Source organism: Cnephaeus nilssonii, assembly GCF_951640355.1.
Source record: "Cnephaeus nilssonii genome assembly, chromosome: 18".
In the NCBI taxonomy this organism is placed as follows: domain Eukaryota; kingdom Metazoa; phylum Chordata; class Mammalia; order Chiroptera; family Vespertilionidae; genus Cnephaeus; species Cnephaeus nilssonii.
The window spans coordinates 50,082,905-50,097,059 of record NC_137089.1 but is presented as its reverse complement, the minus strand read 5'-3'; positions in this window follow the sequence as shown (position 1 = coordinate 50,097,059).

The window sequence follows — 14,155 nt, the reverse complement described above, 5'->3', positions numbered from 1 at the left end:
CTAGGTATCTAGCCCACAATCTGAGCAAGTGCCCTGAGTGGCAATTGCACCAGTGACTTTTTGGTGCTGACACTCAACCAGTAGCAACACCAGCTGGGCTAGGGCACCGTGTTCGTTTGTTTTTTATTTATTTTTTATTTTTTTAAATATATTTTATTGATTTTTTACAGAGAGAAGGGAGAGGGATAGAGTTAGAAACATCGATGAAAGAGAAACATCCATGAAAGAGAAACATCGATCAGCCACCTCCTGCACACTCCCTACTGGGTATGTGCCAGCAACCAAGGTACATGCCCTTGACCAGAATCGAACCTGGGACCCTTGAGTCCGAAGGCCGACGCTCTATCCACTGAGCCAAACCGGTTAGGGCTTGTTTGTTTTTTAGATAAGCTACTTGTAAAGTCAGGCAATTCATAGATACTAGTAGCCCTGCCCACGAATCCATGCACCAGTAGCTTGCTGCTGCCCTCCAGTAGCTCTCCACCCACTGCCCCGCCCTCCTGTAACACCCTCTGCCCCCCACCCTCCCTTCATAGCTTGTTGCCCAGTCCCCTCCTGTAGCTCTCCACTGTATGCTTGTAGCTTGCTGCCCCATCCTCTTGCTGATCTGTGATCTGCTTATTATGCTGTGGGTCCTTACGCTTCACGGTATAATGACCATTTGCATATTACCTCTTTATTATATAAGATTAGTTTACACACCTAGTTTGGGGAACTGTGAGAAAATCATGGATGTATTTGGAATGCCACTTGTTCATTGTACTTTATGTGGAAGATGAGAAATAGAGTTCAAGGGAAGGCAGATTGAGGGTTATTGCCAAATCCCCTCCATAGGAAATCTCCATGAGGTCATTGGCTCTACAAAGAATGACCTGGAAGAAAGGCACACCCTTCAAGGGATAGGAAGTCTCCCCCTGAGCTAAGATAATAGCATTGAGCCAGGATTTAAGTTTAGTCAAGGCAAAAAGGAAACAGAATGAGCAAGAATATATGATCTAGTATCATCATGCACAGGGTTTGCTTAGGGTGTGAGATGAGAAAATAGCAGGAGAGCAATTAGTGATGCTGGTCCTACGGTCCCGCCCAGTCCTCCTCTAGGAGGGGGTGACAGAAACAGGAAGTAGGGGAGAGTCCGAAGGACCACAGCGAAGTGATAGATAGTGGAAAGAGGGTCCCTGGAAACCTTTTCTTTGAAAGGCATTGGGGTTAGAGGAGCTTCAGCTAAAGGAGCTAAAGACCTGTGCTTTTATTAACACAACTAGAGGCCCAGTGCATGAAAATTCATGCACTGGAGGGGGGTACCTCAGCCTGGCATGCCCCCTCTCACAGTCTGGGAGCCCTCAGGGGTGGGAGGCGACCCAGTGATCAGGGGAAGGTGATGCCCCATCACACCTCTGCTGCTGCCATTGCCGGCAGTGCAAGTTTCGGCTGGCCCTGGTTACCTGAGCCTTGGGCAGCCCTGGGCGGCTGGGTAGCTGTCATCTGAGGCTTGCCTGTGTCTCGGGAGGCCCTGGGCGGCTGGGGGGCTGAGGGGTGAGGGGATTGGGGGACTCTAGAGGCAGGCCCCTCACACCTGCTGCCCTGGCAGGGCTTAGAGGACTGGGTGCCGCCATCTTGTGGCTGTGGGCACCACCATCTTTGAGGGTGGGGCAGCAATTAGTATATTCCCTTCTTATTGGTTGTGAGTGCTGCCATCATTGAAGGCAGGGCAGGCCATTAGCATATTTCCTCCTCACTTGCTGTGGGTGCCACCATCTTTGCCATGGCATGAGGGTCAATTAGCATATTCCCTCTTTATTAGATAGGATTTGTCCTAAGGCAAGGTGGAGACATACACTTCAAAGTGTAAGGTTTCAAAGGGTAGGGTCTATAGAAGCATTGTCATATTGTTGAATAGCCTACAGCTGTTCAGGTGTTTGGCCAACAGGAGGCAATAACATGCAGATTAACCCTTTGTACTCGCTTGCTTTTTTCTCGATTCCTTTATTCTACTCGGGATTTAATTTTTTAAATACCCCAGATTTTACAAAGCGCGGCAGTAGAATAAAAAACTGGAGTTTCTTTTCATACAAACTTATTTATTTGGATTTTTTTATATTTCAAATTATTGATACATTCAGAGTATAAAAAGAGCTGCTACCAATGCTAACCATGTCGAGTCACACTCGACATTCGAGTGCAAAAGGTTAAAATGCCCTGAGCTGCCTGGTAGCAAGCAATCCTATTCAGGTTTGGGGGAGATGCTTTTTTAGCTGTTCCAACAGGTGATTACATATGTGGCTCAGCCCTTCTTGAGACCCCAAGCTTCATTAACCTTTTGATTAAACTCTTGTAATTATGACATGTTGGAATTGGTTCCTGGCAGGCTGGGGCAATGTCCTAATTTTTAAAAGATGTACTCTGTGAGTCTACCTGTGTCATACACACTCCACACATCCTGTGTGTGTATGACACAGCAGGAACACAGAAATCTGGCTCCTGTCACCAGCAACCCCAGGCATGAAAGCAGGGGCTCTGGATGATGCAAATGTGCTCCCACTGTGGCCATCAAACAGCACAGGTTTCAGGGTTTGGGAAGCGAGAAAGAAGTGCGATCTGCTTAGCTGCTTTCTCCTGCTTTGTCTAAGGGAAGTGAGAAGATTTTGTTTAGAATGTTTTCATTTTATTTGGCTTATCCCTTAAAGATAGAAACATAGTTTGCCAATCCAGTTAGAATTATTTATCACTGAATTTAATTTCAACTGGTTGACCAGCTCCATTTTAAATCTCTGTGCCAAGATAAAGCTTCTGAATTCTGTATCCAAATATCTTTTCAACCACAGACCTCATGAGCATTGAAAGCTGTCTCCAGCTCTCTAACCCTGTCCAGCCCCTCCTATCTCATGTTACTAGAACTTTAAAAGTCTTTGCATTCATGCATTGGTAGTGATAGCAGATACAGTAGAATAAGCTTAAAAAATCAAACTAGTGATGCTTCTATGCAAGCTATATGACCTCTTTCTGGAAAGGTTCTTATCTTTTTAATAAGCCACAAAATTTATTGCCTGTGTTTCTTCTTCAGGAGAAAACATGACCTTGTTTCTTACCAAATATTATGAGTGGTTAAGCTGTAACAAAAGGGTTTATTTTCTTTCTTTGTGATGCTAAAAAAAAAGCAAAACAAACAAAACAAAACAAAACAAAACAAAAAAACAAAACTAAGAGGAAACTTCTCAATACAGGCATCTAATTATCATTTTCTGCTTTCTTTTGTTATTATCAGAAAATATATTCTCAAGGCCAGCTCTGAAGTTACATTCATTAGAGGCCTTTACTCCAGGTAGCCAGGGTGCAAGTGTGTGTATGCTTTGTCCAACTGGAAGGACAAGCAAAATTATAGACTGAAGCAGAAAAATAGAGACAAAAACAAAATTACAGACTAAAGTGGAAAAATCAAGCTTTACCACCATTAAAATAGACCCGAGACTTTCACCAGGCCATCCAGGAATTAGGTGATAGTATCAGGAATTGCACATATTTTTCCTTGACCCTGACATCTTTTTTTGTTCACATAGGTGCATTTTAACTTTTATTATTATTTTAAAATTTATCTTTACTGTTGAAAGTATTTCAGATGTTCCCCGTTTTTCCCCACTAACCCCCTCCACCCCTACCTGCCCCCCCAGGCCATCCCCACACTATTGGCTGTGTCCATGGGCTATGCATATCCTATCTAATAAAAGAGTAATATGCAAATTGACCTTCACTCCAACACACAAGATGGCTGCCCCCATGTGGTCAAAGATGGCTGCCCCCATATGGACACAAGATGGCCGCCACAAGATGGCCAGCACGGGAGGGCAGTTGTGGGTGATCACGCCAGCAGGGGAGGGCAGTTGGGAGGGACCAGGCCTGCAAGGGAGGGCAGTTGGGGGTGATCAAGCCTGCAGGGAAGGGCAGTTGGGGGGGACCCAGGCCTTCAGGGGAGAGCAGTTAGGGGTGACCAGGCCTGCAGGGGAGGGCAGTTAGGGGCAATCAGGCTGGCATAGGAGCAGTTAGGCATCAATCAGGCTGGCAGGGGAGTGGTTAGGGGGTGATCAGGCTGGCAGGCAGAAGCAGTTAGGGGCAATTAGGAAGGCAGGCAGGAGAGCAGTTGGGAGCCAGCAGTCCTGGATTGTGAGAGACATGTCCGACTGCCCGTTTAGGCCCGATCCTACAGGGATCGGGCCTAAATAGGCAGTTGGACATCCCTCGAGGGGTCCCAGATTGGAGAGGGTGCAGGCTGGGCTGAGGGACACCCCCGCCCCCATGCATGAATTTCGTGCACCGGGCCTCTAGTCTATAATAATAAAAGTGTCATATGTTAATTAGACCGGACAACTGAATGATCTTCCAGACATCCTTCAGGACAAATTTCCAGATGAAGCCAGGGCTGCGAGGGCCAAGGCAAGCCACCACAGCTGCGAAGGCCAAGCCTCTTGCATGAATTTCATGCATTGGGCCTCTAGTATGACTATAAGTTCCCCAGTTAGTATCTTCCCAACCACCCACCTCCCCTGCCTTCTCTCTGAGATTCCACAGTCTATTCCATGCTTCTATGTCTCTGGATCTATTTTGTTCATCAGTTTATTTTGTTCATTAGATTCCACACATGAGTGAGATCATATGATACTTGTCTTTCTCTGACTGGCTTAGTTCCTTTAGCATAATACTCTCCAGGTCCCTCCATGCTGCCTCAAAAGGTAAGAGATCCTTCTTTTTTACAGCTGCATAGAATTCCATTCTGTAAATGTACCATGGCTTTTTAACTCACTCATCTACTGATGGGCACTTGGGCTGTTTCCAGATCTTAGCTGTTGTAAATTTCACAGGAGTGCATATATTTTTTTCTGATTGGTGTTCTGGGTTTCTTGGAATATTTTCCTAGAAGCAGGATCACTGGGTCACTAGGCAGTTCCACATTTAATTTTTTTTTTGAGAAAATTCCATACTGTTCTCCACAGTGACTGCACCAGTCTGCATTCCCACCAGCAGTGTACTAGGGTCCCCTTTTCTCCACATCCTCACCAGCACTTGTCATTTATTGATTTATTGATGGTAGCCACTCTGATAGGTGTGAGGTGATACCTTATTGTCTTTTAAATTTGCATCTCTCTGATGAATAGTGACTTTTAGCATGTTTTCATATTTCTCTTGATCATCTGTATGTCCACTTTGGAGAAGTTTCTCTTGAGGTCCTTTTGACAATTTTTAAATTGGATTGTTTGTCTTCCTTCTGTTAAGTTGTATGAGTTCCTTATGTATTTTGGAAATTAACCCCTTATCAAATGTATCATTGCCAAGTATGTTCTCCCATACAGTGGGCTCTCTTTTCATTTTTTTTCTTTATGATTAAGGTATTACATATGGGTCCTTATCCCCCTATTGCCCTCTCCACTTCCCCCCAATCATGCCCTCATCCCCCTGGTGTCTATGTCCATTGGTTAGGCTTATATGCATGCATACAAGTCTTTTGGTTGATCTCTCCCCCTTACCCCCACCCTCTCCTACCTTCCCTCTGAGGTTTGACAGCCTGATCGATGCTTCTCTGTCTCTGGATCTGTTTTTGTTCATTAGTTTATATTGTTCATTATATTCCACTAATGAGTGAGATCATGTGATATTTATCTTTCTCTGACTGGATTATTTTGCTTAGCATAATGCTTTCCAGTTCCATCCATGTTGTTTTGATGGTGGTTTCTTTTGCTGTGCATAAGCTTTTTATTTTGATGTAGTCCCATTTGTTTATTTCCACCTTAGTTTCCTTTGCCCTAGGAGATGTATCCATAAACATATTGCTATGAGAGATGTCTGAGATTTTGCTGCCTAAGATTTTTATATTTTCATATCTTACATTTAAATCTTTTATCCATTTTGAGTTTATTCTTGTGTATAGTGTAAGTTAGTGGTCCAGTTTCATTCTTTATGCATTTACCTCTACAATTTTCCCAGCAACATTTATTGAAGAGTCTGTCTTGATTCCATTGTATGCTCTTGCCTCCTTTTTCAAATATTAATTAAGTGTAATGGATTGGGTCAATTTCTGGGTTGTCTGTCCTGTTCCATTGATCAATATGCCTGTTCTTGTGCCAGTACCAGGCTGTTTTGATTATGGTGACTTTGTAGTGTAACTTGGTATCTGGTATTGTGATCCCTCCAACTTTGTAGTTTTTTTTCTCAAGATTGCTACTACTATTCGGGGTCTTTTTTGGTTTCATATAAATTTTTTGAGTGTTTGTCCTAGGTCTATGAAATATGCCATTGGTATTTTAATAGGGATTACATTGAATTTGTAGATTGCTTTGGGTATTATCTACATTTTAAAGATGTTAATTCTACTATGAACATGGTATATTCTACTTGTTTATATCTTCCTCTATCTATTTTTTCAACATCTTGCAGTTTTCTGAATATAGGTCTTTTATCTCCTTTGTTTATTTCTAATTATCTTAAGTGTTTTTGCAATGGTAAATGTGATTGTTTAGTTTCACTTTTTGAGAATTCATTATTGGTATATAAAAATGCCATTGATTTCTAGGTGTTAATATTGTATCCTGCTACATTGCTGAATTAAGTTATTAAATCTAATAGTTTTTTGGTGGAATCTTTAGGTTTTTCTATTTACAATATCCTATCATCTGCAAATAATGACAGTTTACATCCTTTCCAATTTGGATGACTTTTATTTTTTCTTCATGTCTAATTGCTATGGCTAGGACTTTAAGTACTATCTATATATAATCTATATATAAGTAAGTAATATGCAAATTAGCTCAGTACGCCATAATGGTCACGACCAGCTCAGGAGGAGGGGCTGGGCGCAGCCCCAATCCTGAGAGAACAACACGCAGGTGTGGCCCAGAGCCTGAGAGAACAACACACAAGGGCACCTGCTCCAGGCCTCCACAATGCGGCTGGGGGCAGGCCTGCAGTGGACACACACAGGGGGGCATGCTCCGAGCCGCCGTGGCCAGACTGTGGCTGAGGTCTGCTCCCCACAGGGAGTGGGCCTAAGTCATCAGTAGGACATCCCCTGAGGGCTCCCGGACTATGAGAGGGGGCAGGCTGTGCTGAGGGACACCCCACCCCCACCACAGTGCATGAATTTCGTGCACCAGGCCTCTAGTCCTATATAATAAAAGCCTAATATGCTCAGTGTCTGGTTGTCTGGTCAGCCATTCAACCAATCAAAGTGTAATATGCTAATGATATGTGAAGGCCGCTCAACCTCTCCAACACTTGTTATTGCTTGTCTTTTTTATAATGGCCGCTCTAACAGGTGTGAGGTGGTATGTCATTGTAGTTTTGATTTGCATTTTCCTAATTGTCAGTGAAGTTGAACATCTTTTCATATATCTATTGGCTGTTTGTTCATATGTCTTCTTGGGAAAGGTGTATTTTCAGGTCATTTACCTACTGTTTAGGTTGTTTGTTTTTTTTGGTGTTGAGTTTTATGAGTTATATATTTGGAAATTAAACCTTTGTTGGAGCTAATGTTTGCAAATAACATCTGATTGGCTGCCTCTTTGTTTTACTGTCAGTTTCTTTTGCTGTGTAGAAGCTTTTTAGTTTGATATAGTCCCATTTATTTATTTTTGTCATTACTTCCCTTACCTTTCTTCAAGTTCTATGAACTTGGGTCAAGTTCATAAAATGTTCTCTGCAACCAAGGTACATAATTTTGATATCTAAATTTTCTTCTATGTAACTTATTGTTTTGGGTCTTATATTTAGGTCTTTGATCTATTTAGAATTAATTTATGTACATGGGGACAAACTGTAATCCAGTTTTATTCATGTGTATGTGGCTTTCCAGTTTTCCCAACATTATTTATTGAAGAGACTATCTTTACTCCATTGTGTGTTTCTGGCTCCTTTGTCAAAAATTATCTCTGTATATACATGTGGTTTTATAGCTGGATTCTCTAATCTGTTCCATTGGTCTGTGTGTCTGTTTCTTTCCCAATATATGCTGCTTTTATTATCATAGATCTACAGTATAATTTGAAGTCAGGTACCTCCAGTTTCATTCTTTTGCTTTGGCTATTTGGGGTCTTTTGTGGTTCCTTACAAACGTGATGATTTCTCATTTTATTTCTTTAAAAAATGACATTGGGATTTTGATGGGGATTGCATTAAATCTGTATGTGAGTTTAGGTAATATGGCCATTTTAACTATGTTAATATTTCCAATACATGAACATGGAATATTTTTCTATTTTGTTGTGTCTTTTTCCATCTCTGTGAATAATGCTTTGTAATTTTCAGTATATAGATTTTTAATGTTCCCTGTTAACTTTGTTCCTAGGTGTTTCATTCTTTTGGTTGCAATTGCAAAAGGAATTCTTTTTTTCATTCCTTTTTCTGAAGTTTTGTTGTTAGTATATAGGAATACAATGTTGTTGTTGTTATTTATTTATTTATTTATTTTTGCACATTGATTTTGTATCCTGCAACTTTACTGCATTTATTTATTTCTAAATTTTTTGGTGGAGTCTTTAGGGTTTCTATATACAGAATCATGTTGTCTGCAAAAATGACAATTTGACTTCTTCTTTCCCTATTTGGATGCCTTTTATTTCTTTCTCTTGCCTTATTGCTTTGGCCAGGACTTGTAGAACTATGTTGAATAAGAGTGGCAAGAGTATATATTCTTGCCTTGTTGCTGATCTTAGGGGAAAAGCTTTCAGGTTTTCACCATTGAGTATGATATTAGCTGAGGGTTTATCATAAATGGCCTTTATTATAGTGAGGTAATAACCTTCTATTCCTATTTCATGAGTGTTAAAATAATAAGTAATTGTATCATATCAATGTTTTTTCTGCATCTATTGATAAGATCATAAGATTTTTATCCTTTCTTTTGTTAATGTGTTGTATTACATTGATTAAATTGCATGAGTTAAACCATCCTTGTGCCCTGGAATAAACCCCGCTTGATTATGATGTATTATTTTTTAAATGTACTGTTGTATTCAATTTGCTAGTATTTTGCTTAAGATTTTTACATCTGTATTCATCAGAGATATTGGTATGTAGTTTTCTTTTTTTGTGTGTTATCTTTACCAGGTTTTCATATCAGGGTTATATTGGCCTCATAGAATGTGTTAGGGAGTATTGTCTCTTCCTCAATTTTTTGAAGAGTTTGAGAAGGATAAGTTTTATGTCTTCCTTGATTGATTGGTAGAATTCACTGGTGGAGCCATCTGGTCTTGGACTTTGTTTTTTTGGAAGGTGTTTGATGGTTGTTTCAATTTCCTCACTGCTGATTGTTCTATTTAAATTTTCAAGTTGTTCATGATTTAGTATAGGAAGGTTATATGTTTCCAGGAACTATCCATTTCTTCCAAGTTATTGAATTTGGTGGCATGTAGTCTTTCATTATATTCTAGTATGATACTTTGTATATCTGTGATATTTGTGGTGACTTTTCCTCCCTCATTTCTGATTTTGTTTATATGGGACTTCTCCCTTTTTACCTTAGTGAGTCTAGCCAGGGTTTATCAATTTTATTAATCTTTTCAAACAACCAGCTCTTTGTTTTATAATTTTTTTGTATAGTCTTTTTGTTCGTTCTCTATTTCATTTAATTCTGCTCTAATTTTTATTATTTCCTTTCTTCTGCTGACTTTGGGCTGCTTTTGTTCCTCTTTTTTTTTCTATTACTTTAAAATGTGAAGTTAGGTTGTTTACTTGGGATTTCTTCTGTTTCTTGAGATAGGCCTATAAAATGATATGAACTTTCTTCTTGCTGCATTCCAGAAGATCTGATATGCTGTATTGTCATTCTCATTTTTCTCTATGTAACTTTTGAGTTCATCTTTTATTTCTTCTTTGAATCAGTAATTTTTTCATAGTATGCTGTTTAATCTCCATGTATTTGTGGGTTTCTTTACTTCCATTTTGCAGTTGATTTCTAATTTCAAGGCACTGTGGTTGGAGAATATGCTTGATATAATATCAATCTTACTTAATTTGTTGATGCTACTTTTGTGACCCTACATATGATCTATCCTTGAGAATATTCCATGTGCACTGGAGAAGAATGTATAATCTGATGTTCTTATGTTCTGGGATGAAATGTTCTGTAAATATCATTTATGCCTACTTGGTCCTGTGATTTAAGGCCAATATGTCTTCATTGGTTTTCTGTTCGGTTGATCTGTCTAGAGCTGTCAATGTAGTATTCAGATCCCCAACTATGATTGTGTTTTGAGCTGTTTTTCCCTTTAGTTCTATGAGTAGTAGTTTTAGATATTTTGGTGCTCCCTGGTTGGGTGCATGCATATTAAAAAATGTTATGTTTTCTTGATGTAGTTCCCTTTATCATTATAAAGTGTCCATCTTTGTCTCTTATTATCTTGAAATCTATTTTATCAGATATAAGTATGGCTACATATGCTTTTTTTGTGTGGAGGTTATTTGCTTGGAGAATCATTCTACCCTGGTACTTTGAATCTACCTTTGCCTTTGCTGCTTAGATGTCTCTGTGCCTCTTTATTGGTGAATTTAGACCATTTACATTTAGGGTAGTTATTGAAGTGTGAGGATTTCCTATAGCCATTTTATCTTTTGTTTTCTGTGCATCCATTGGTTCTTTTCCTTTATATTTCTATCTATTGTTTTTGTTTGGTGGTATTCCATACTTCTTTCCTCTGTTTCCTCTTTTTTTTTTTTTTTAAAGCTATTTGTCCTGATTTGGGGATTTTTGTGTATGGTTATCATTATGTTTATAAAAAATGTAGTTGCATATATACCATTTTCCTTCCTTTTCAGTGCATTTGATCTTTATTTTCTTTTGTCAGTTCAGACATTTCCTCCCTCCCCTTTTATTTTTTATTGTCACAAATTATCCATTTATGCTGTAATTTTTTTGTGTGATCTTACACATAGTATTTTTGACCTTATGTTATCTGTTTCAGGTAGAATAACTCCCTTGAGTATTTCCTGCAGTGGAGGTTTTCTGGTGATAAAATCCCTCAGCTTCTGAATGTCTGGAATGTCTTTATTTCTCCTTCACCTTTAAAGATAATGTTGCTGGATATATTATCGTTGGCTGGTAATTTCTCTCTTTCAGACATTTAAATATTTGTTTCCATTTTCTTCTGGTTTTGGAGTTTCTGCTAAGAAGTCAAATGAAATTCAGATGGGTTTTCCTTTGTAGGTCACTTCCTGAATTTCCCTGGCTGTTTTGAAAATCTTTGCTCCTATTTTTTGACAGCTTCAATACTAAGTGCCTTGGAGAGAGACTTTTTGAAATGAGGTAATTAGGTGTTCTGTTTGTGTCTTGAATTTAAGGGTCTAGTTCTTTCCATAGATTTGGGAAGTTTTCATCCACTATTTGTTTTAATAGATTCTCCATTCCACGGTCCCTCTCTTCCTCCTCCCCAATGCCTATAATTCTAATATTGCTTATTCTCATGGAGTCCAGTAGGTCTTGTAGAGCTCTTTCATTTTTCTTTATGCTTGGGTCTGTCTCTTCTTCACTCTGTGTCATTTCTATTTTCAATATCACTAATTCTTTCCTCCATTTCCTGGTTGGTCTATTTTCTAGGCTGAGTAGTTCACTCTTAATCGTTTTAATTGCCTGCTTCAGTTGCTGGATTTCTGATTGGTTCTAAGTTTCAATTTCTTTGGTAAAATACTCTCTTTTTTCATTGATTTGTTTTCTGAGAGCACTGAGTTGCCTATCTGTATTTTCTCCCATATCGTTGAGAATTTTCAGAACTGCAATCTTGAAATCTCTGTCATTTACTAGTATGTTCCATATTTCCATGTGTTCCAGCTTGCTTTCTGGAAATTTTTTAAAATTTTCTTTCTGGCTATTCTCATTACTGTGGTTCATCATGGTATTTGCTGTCCTCCTTTGCTTATGCATTTATCTCTGAAGAGGTCTTTCTACTATTTTTCGAGTTGATGGCACTGAATCGTAGATTTTTTACCTCTGTGATTTCCCTGTCTTGAACCTCCATGGCTTCTGTGAGACAATGTGGCCATGCTGCTTGGGGGTGGGGTTTGTTTTGCCCTCACCATAATGGCAATGCCTGATCTCCTTGGGGTCTCACCTCAAGCACCCCTCCTGGGGATCAGTCACAGAGGGTAACAGTGGTTCTACTGCAATAGCTCATGGTTAACAGATAATTTGTTCCTGGACTGGACTCCAAGGACAATGGGAGGCCAGTTTTGGGAGTCCAAGTGATGGCAGGGTTCTGTGGTTCCGTTGTTTTGTCTGAAACACCACCTCCTGGCCCAACAGTGGAGAGCCACACAGCAGAACCCCGTGCTCTGTCAAGCATCTGCTGGCTTGGTCACTATTTACTCCTCTCTGCTCATCCTGCTGGACTGCCTTCCCCTCCCCCACACCCGAAAAGCTCTCTGTTTCTCAGGCTGAAGGAGGTGCCTGCTACTGCTGGCTTTCTCCCCTCTCCTGGCTGCAGGGCTGCGTCTTCTGGCTATTTGTGCTATCCTCCCTTCTTGTCTCCCCGTTTATTCCAGGTTGCTCACCTGCAGATGTTTCAATGTGGGGGTCTCTCAGGCATGTGTCTGTGTTGAGCAGGGATTTCTTTGCTAAATTATAGTTGGTTAAATTGTTGAAATTTCAGGGGGAGAGTACAAGGTGTCCTCTCATGTCGCCATTCTAGCTTTTAAGAAAGCCAGACCCTGCTGTTTTTATGTTCAGTCTTTTTCACTGTCCTAACTGCTTATATCACAGAAAAGAGCTTGATTATATTTTTGTCACATATTATGTCTTGTTTTAAAGAAAGTAATTTGTTTGCATATACACAAATCTGCACAATTCACTCAATATTTTATAAAGGCCAAGGAAGGGGAAGGTGGGGGAAGGTGGAGGTGGGCAAAGCAGAGGGGAGAGGAGAACTCCTGCAATAATGTCAACATTAAAATTTTTTTAATAAAAAAGAAAAAAGAAATGTCTAACAAAATTTGAATTTAATGCTGTACCTATGCTTTTTTTACTTTATTATATTGCTTAACTATAAAACATTAAATATTTTTTCTTTCAAGCAAAAATAATATTACAATAAATATAATGTTGATCTTTTGTACTTTCTCTGAAATAAGAGTTTCTTTTACTTTCTTTTTAAAACTCAGTTTGTTGAAATTACTGAAATGGGATTAAGAGGGTGAAGATTCTACTTGAATTGTGTTTTCTTTTTCTTTTCTACCTCATATAATTTAAATACAATAGAATCAAAGAAATAATGGGAACAGTATAACTCACAGTGAATGAATTTTTAAAAACCGTTCTATCTATCACTTACAACTCCTGAAAAATACACATTAGTGTGGGAAATTACACTTTACTGCACTTTCAGACTGAAAATTAATTGTAACCAGACAGCCCTTGGTGGTTATTTAGAAAAAATATTTTAAAAAGTACATCTATAGCCCTAGCTGGTGTAACTCGGTTGGTTGTACTGAAAGGTTGCTGGTTTGCTTCCCTGTCAGGCACATGGCTGGGTTGTGGGTTTGATCCCCTGTGGGGGCATGCAGGAGGCAGCTGATTGTTTTGCTCTCACATAGACGTTTCTCTGTCTCCCTCTCTCTTCCGCTCTAATAATCAATAAACTGATTGTAAAAAGTACTTCTATAAATATACTACTAGTAATTTAGAAGCCCTTGTCACTGTGAAAGCTCAGAGAAAGTAGTTGTTGGATATGCATTAAAATTGCATTATTATAAAATATCTCGGAACATATACATCTGCTGCTAAAGGCCATACGAAGTATTTAGAAAATAAATATAAATGTCAATGTAAACTGCCACCTAAGTCACAATCTATTCCCATCCTGGCAAAGGGCACTCAGCAATGCCCAAAGGACATTCAGTAAAAACTTTCTCTTTGCTGTTATCCTCTAAATTTAATATCTCTTCCTGAAGGATAGAGGCCTCCAAGCACAGAAGCTTGTGGTCCTTGTCATGGTGCCTGATTCGCTGTCCATGGTACCTGAATGGCTGTAATTAAACCTGGAGAGGTCCCTCCCACTGATGCCAGTGGCTCAGCCTTTCTCAGGTCTGCTGGTCTCCAGCCTCTTACAGAGCCTGTCGCTGTGTGAAGCAGCTGTTCGTACAGGTCGTGGCGGGGCGTGACCTTTCCATCTTCTAGTCTTAGCATGAA